We start from the raw sequence: 7,007 nt of genomic DNA, 5'->3' as shown, positions 1-7,007 counted from the left end.
CACCTTTAATAGCTTCTAATTATGCTCGTTTTTTTAAAGATTTTCTTACTTTTAGTTTATAAAATTTACTTTTTATTGGGACCGACGATTTGATAATAAATTCTAGTCATTTTACGGCTTAATATTTTTTTGTATGTTTTATTTCAATCTCAGGTTTAGATGAATTTCATTTTTTTAGCTGTATGGAGGTCTAAGTGAAACATAATAACCTGTATGGATATTGTTAAATAAATGGAACCACAATTTTGCCCATTTTTTGACTGTAGAGTATATACCCAAAGAACATAAAATCAGCATACTACATTGAAACTGTCACATTAATATTTATAGCAGCACAATTCACAATAGCTAAGCTATAAAGCCAACCATTCCATGATAAATGGGTCCATTAAGTGATGACAGGATAAAAAATTGTTGCTTTATCCCATGTACACAATGAACTATGAATCAGCCATAAAGAAGAATGACTTTATGACGTTTGTCAGTAAATGGATGAATCTGGAGATTTTATTGCTAAGTAAAACAAACCATTTCTTTAAAACCAAAGGTAGAAAGTTTTTGCTGATATGTGAAATCTAAAGCTCATAAAGTGGAAAAGGGTAAGAAAAAAAATCAGTAGATTTCACAATGGTAAACAATGAATAAACAAATAAAAGGGAAGGAGATGAAAATATTAAAGATATATATATAAATCCTACCATAATAGCCACCAACAAGAACAGGATTTTATTTAGGATAAGATATATCCTATGCTTGCATAATGTCATAAAAATTGATTTTACAATCAGGTAGAATTAGAAAGAACCAATAAAATAAAAAACAAATTATATTTGTTTGAAAAGCTATATGTATGTTCTATTATAAACATCATACAATATATACATCAAACAAAGTTTTTATGCATATGTATATATTATTTTGTATGTTATAAATTGTTAAAATTATAAAAAGGAAAATTCAAACAGGATTACTTTTGCTATTTTTTATATTAATAACATACATAAGTACCATAAAATGTTTGAACTTAAATTCACTGTTAAATATTTCCATTAAGTGGTCTGTCTACCTTGTTAAATTTAAAAATTTCTCTTATACCATTGTTAGAGATCTCACTACATATTCAGAAGAGCCAGCTCCATCAGAGAAATTACAAATAAGATTCTGCACTTTAGTAAATCTCTGATTAGTGGTTGTACAATTAAAATTTGAGGATTCCCTTTTTTAATTACCATTATTTTCTCATCTGTACAATATGTATATTTTAGATCATAATATTTAAAAATTACAAAATATGTATTTTTGTAGTAATGTCTGAGTTTCATATTGTGTTTCATAAATGCGGATTATATATATTTTTTGAACTTAAATCACTTTATCTGCAGAAGTAGATAATAGTATCATTGTGTTCCAAAACCACCTACATGATAGTCTACTAACTCTCATTTCAACTTCGATTACCTTACAGACTGTGCAAAAGTTCATGTGGTCATTGTGTAATTTATTTACATATTCTTATTTCAGGTACTGTTAACATTCAGGGATATAGCTATTGATTTTACTGAAGAGGAGTGGGAATGCCTTCAGCCTGCTCAGAAAAACTTATATAAAGATGTGATGTTAAAGAACTATAGAAACTTTGCCTTCTTTGGTAAGTTTAATTTTCTTTTAAAATTTTTAATTAATAATTATTATTTAATTAACTTATCTTGTATCTTCTGGGAACTTCTCAATAAGAATGAGTTTCAGATTTGTGTTTCAAAGAAAAAGGGCATTTTTAGTATAGATATTTTACTCTTTAATATATATTATTTTGCACTTTAATCTTTCTCTTTCTCAGTGTGTTATACATCCTTCACTTTAGATAAATAGTACCTAGCATGATTTAGTGATGTAAACTATTGTAGCCTACACATAGCAGGGAACAGAGTTGAGAAGTTCAAATGGAGAAAAACAAACTAAAAAATGTTGAAAGAGTAGTTATTCAGCAGAAAACAATTTTCAGAAGCTTAGCTTTATTTCTTTTGATTTTAATCATTGAACACATACTGCCCTACATTTATTACATTTTCAAATTCTTTGTACTCTTCGGTTTTCTTCTTTACTGATGTCCCAGTTCATTCAGATTAACCATCAAAACTTACCTTTTTTTGTGAGGGCCAGCATAATCAGTTACAAATCTTGTGAAGAAACCTGTAAAGAAGCTAACAGAAGAGAGAGACACACTCACAGTGAAAAGAAATAAGGAAAAAAATACTGGCCACTCCTCTTCATGGCTGCACATAGTATACTCCAGAACTACATAGCTTCTGTTACCATGACTACATTCTAACCTAGTGTTATTTAAACCCCAATTGCTAGCTAACCATGATAAGGTACAGTTACTACAAACATAGAGCCCTTTCTCCCTAACGACATTACCAGAGAAACTAGATAGTGCACCTGTAGAGTTGTCTCAATAGCTTCAGGGAGAAACTGCTAGGCATTACTAATTGTGGATATCACGGTGCCAGTTATCATCACCCCCGCACTTTCCTGTCTATTTCCAAGGTCAGAATACATACAGTCTTCCCTCCTTTTTAAAGGCCTTTTGAATAAATAATATTACTTATCTTCTTAATGCTGGTGGGTGCAAAAAATAAGGCAGCTATAGACAATAGCAAGTGCCAACATCAGTAAATATCCACCTATGAATATTTTTTGACACAGATGAAATTGAATAAACATGAAATTATACATCAATCATCTTGTTGGAATTATTAATGATATCTTTAAGGTAATTGAACCCTTTTCAAATAAAATTACTATTATCACTTAAATTGAAGGAACACATGTTATTAAACTTTGAATATCCATTATGGTGTAACAATACCAGACAATCAATTGCAGCATGAATGTCAAGTATGGCTTGACAAGGTTGTTTTTGTTCTTTATTAAGCATATTAACAGCCATGGAGGCATGGCTAATACTTTTTTTTTTTTTTTTTTTTTTTCATTGTTTATTGTTTTAATTAAATTTAAAGTCACTGTATAGGTCCATGATAATTAGCATAGAAAACAAAGAACATATAGAAATAATTTATATTCCTTCTGCATAATAGTACTTTGTTAAGCGTAACAGAAAACATTAGTTAGAAACATTAAATTCAATTTGTTGGCAAAGTGTAGTTATTTGTTGCAGGTGTTTTGCCATGGTACAGAGACTATAATACAGTTAGGTTATTCCATCATCCCTCTCATTTGTAATACATTCATACAAATAATGAGGGAGGTTATCAGAAACATACCCCAATGTAGTTAGGTGATACCAAGGCAACAAGTTTCTCTTCTTAGGTCTGAGATTCCTCATCCAAAAATTTAGAAGACTGAGACTGAATGAGGTGATCTCTAAATCTACATAATTCATGTACACACATCAATGTATATACATCATGATGTAGGCAAACAGTAAAGCTGTACTTTTGGGCCCTATAACACTAGGCATTAGCATGTAACTTCTTAAAGCCAAAATAACACAAGAATATTTTAAGACCTGACCTCATATCTACCATCTCCTTCTGCCACAAGAATGGCAAAGTCCCCAAAAGGGGGTTGTTACTTCAGCTTGGATTCTGGAGTGAAGATGGGATGGAGTAGTGTCATAGCTATCAACAGCTGACATTAACCAAATGGGAAACACACTTTTTTAAAAATTAAAAAAAAAAAAAGTATCTATAGTAAAAGAAATTGACTTAAACATGCACATAAAAATTTTCCTTGTGATTTCTGATTTGAATTCTTGAGTGACTATTCCAAATAAGAATCAACATTTTTTAAAGACTGTTCTTCATCACTAAGATATTCCAAAATAATATTTCCACCATTATATAAAGGACAATCCTCCTTAGTAATCCAGGTTTCCAAAGCATGATCCAAGGGTAAGGCTTCTCCTGAAGTAATGTGACATAGCCTTAATTTCTTAGCTGTTAATTTGTTATTGTCATTTTTAAGACTGGCTAGAGAAGCTGCAAAGTCTATGACCTTTCCAATGCTCCATCTGTGGCAAAAGAACATGGGTTTGCTTTTTTCTTTGCTCCCCTTAGGCAAGAAAACCTGAAAGTAAATTCTTTCTGTCTGTGGCAATGACTTGTCCCCATCAGCATGCATCTTTAACTTCATCAATGCAACCTTTGCAGCTGTTTCACTATTTTTGGCACCTTTCCGACGTTTATTTGCTGTCTCTCCTGTCTTGGAATCAATAATGTCTTTAACAAGTTTCTGAGTGTTAGCCATTCGGGGCTTTTGGATTTCCAGTTTTTCACACTCATGATCTGATTGATGGCGATGTCTCAGGCAAAAATTCTTCTCACAGTAAGGACATATAACTGCCACAAGCTCTTTTTCAACACAGTTCTTGAATGAGCATGGGTAAGATTTATGTTTATCAGTCTTCAGTCTCTCATTGGTTATAGTTACCTCAGGACAACCATGTGACTCTTTGCTTCTGTGTTCAAGGCAAAATATTCCTGAACAACCGTCACATACAAATGGAAGAAAATCCGCCCGCTCCTCAGCCAGCTTTGCGGCCTCCCCTCACCCGCCGCCACGCATCCGTGGCGCCAAAGCAGAGCCTGCATCTACCGCGGCCAGGGAATGGGGACTCCCGGGTCACCTCGCTGCCGGCAGTGCTCCACCTGACAATGCTGCCCGATGTCCAACTCCGCCATGTTTTCGGCTAATACTTTTTATGATAGCATAAGTGAGTTTCATAATAGTTTTCTAAGCCCATAGAGCTAGTCCAGGGAAACCCTATAAAGAGAATGCAAAACATCAAATTTTGCCTTAGAGAGAAGGTTCACTGAATTATCACAGTTTTTATCAAGAGGAATAGCTCTTTTATAAACAAATTTCACAGGATGGTGACCTATTAAATACTATGATAAGGAAACAGTTATTCTGCTAAGACAACAAAGAACACCATGAGACATTTTTTTAGGTATATAACAATTCCATTCAAGTGAGACAAGATATTGTACTGGGTTATAGAAGTCCAGGATCTGTCAGTACTGAATTTCCCATAGCTGGTGTAAAAAAACAGATCAACATTATTATTAAGACCAAAACGTTTACAGAGTTTTGTGTGAGTTTAGCAACCAAAGCAGTAACTAATTTATCCAAAGTACATTCTAACCTCTTTGAGCCAACATCTTTTGAGCTGAGGCTGATAATGGTTTTATATCTCCCCAAGTACCTGGAATTAATTATAGTATCATGGGTTCCTCTTATAATGTTTCTCCTCATTTGAGGAGAATGATTATTCTCTTCTTTAAAGGGACTCTTCTCTTCCAGGGTTAAATGAAACTTATGAATCAGCTTAGAAGTGCATGATTTACATTTATAATTGCTATATTTCATACATCAAGATTTACAATTTACATTTATAATTGCTATATTTCATACATCAAGCTTGTCATGCTGGTCAGGTGGAATCTTATATATTGCATACTTTATTTTGGTAATGACTTTTTCAGAATAGAATGTCTATTCAATGCAGATGGCCAACTTTGAGTATAAACTTTATGTTGTATATTGAGCATAGTAACAGTAAATAAAATAATATTTAATGCATATTAAAATGAGAGAGGCTATATCTTTGTTTGTTTGTCTCTGTTTTAAAAGGCAAGTATTAGGATACAATTTGCTCACTCAAAAAAGCTTGTCCAAAAAGATTATGAGAAATTTTATTATTTAAAACTAAACTATATCTCATTGATTAAAAATTGTGCAAAATGATGAGATGCAAAGGCAGGGTCATTACCCATCTTTAAACAAATAGGGCTTCAAGGAGCAGATCATGCTTGGTTTCTCTCCATGCTCTCTGCTGGAATTGACTTGGCAGATTTTTTTTTTTTTAGATTCAATTCTATTAGTCAATTTTTTCTTTTGTTTTGTGGCTTGCAATAATGCATTAATAATCATAAATATTTTGAAGTGAATACCTCATCATACTTTTACTTTGTAAGTTGTTTTCTATATTTCTTATTTTTTTATTTTTATTAATGATTTAATTTCTGGATCATGCTTGGATTCTTTTCACACTTCTCTTTACATAGATAGATAGATATAGATATAGATATAGATATCTTCCCTTTATATATCCTACAGGTTTTTAATTTTTACAGTATTTCACAAGTTGCTTAGACTTGTCTTAAGCTTGGTCCTGTTTGATAAGCCTCTCCCATATTGGTAGAATTTCAGCTTTGCACACTAGGAATCCCCCTCTCATTTATTCTTAAGGAATTATTCACATACACAATTTGTGCCTAATTATATTAATATTTTTTGTCTCAATTTTACTCCCTAAACTTTCTTTAAATAGTTATTTAGAGTTTATTGAGTAATTAATAACTGTCAATATCCTAATATTCAGTTCTTAAAGTTTTTTTTTCTTCTTTTGTTAATTGGATTAAGCCATGCTTCTCTTTCTTTATATTGCTGTACTATTTTTTATTTGTCATTAAAGGAGTCAGCAGTAGATTATATAGTCCATTTTGGGTAAAAAAAGTATAAAAATATTTAAATAAATAAAAATACACAAGAACAGTGCTGTATCCTTGTAATATGTGAAAATTGAGAGGCCATCCAAAATTACTTCATTTTTGAGGGAAGTCGCAGAAATTTAGAAACAGCATGACTCAAACAAATTTTAAAAAATTGTGTTGTATTTCAGGGATATAGAATTTTGGGGGTTAATCTCAAGCACCACACATGAAAAATTAACAGTTGGATGACCTAAAGATTCAGAAATGCCAGTACTAAATATGTATCTATGAACAATTAAATTAGCAAATTGAAGTGATACCTCTGCTTTTGTGATTAGTGCAAACATTGTTCTAAGTATTAAAGTTAGGGACTCAATGTGTGTGCCCATCAATGATCAAATGAGTAAAAATATTGCACTTATATACTATTATTATTTAGTTATGAAAATATTTTTTCTCATAAAGTTTTTTAAGAAATACATGCAGGAC

At 31.8% G+C, this 7,007-nt stretch overlaps 1 pseudogene; it reads right to left on the bottom strand.

The window, feature by feature from the left end:
* Positions 1 to 3,025: 3,025 nt before the first annotated feature.
* LOC143641946 (AN1-type zinc finger protein 1 pseudogene) lies at positions 3,026 to 4,703 on the bottom strand (annotated as a pseudogene).
* Between the last annotated feature and the right edge of the window lie 2,304 nt (positions 4,704 to 7,007).

This window comes from Callospermophilus lateralis, chromosome 7 (genome assembly GCF_048772815.1).
Source record: "Callospermophilus lateralis isolate mCalLat2 chromosome 7, mCalLat2.hap1, whole genome shotgun sequence".
Taxonomy (NCBI): Eukaryota; Metazoa; Chordata; class Mammalia; order Rodentia; family Sciuridae; genus Callospermophilus; species Callospermophilus lateralis.
This window is presented reverse-complemented; position numbering and strand designations above follow the sequence as displayed.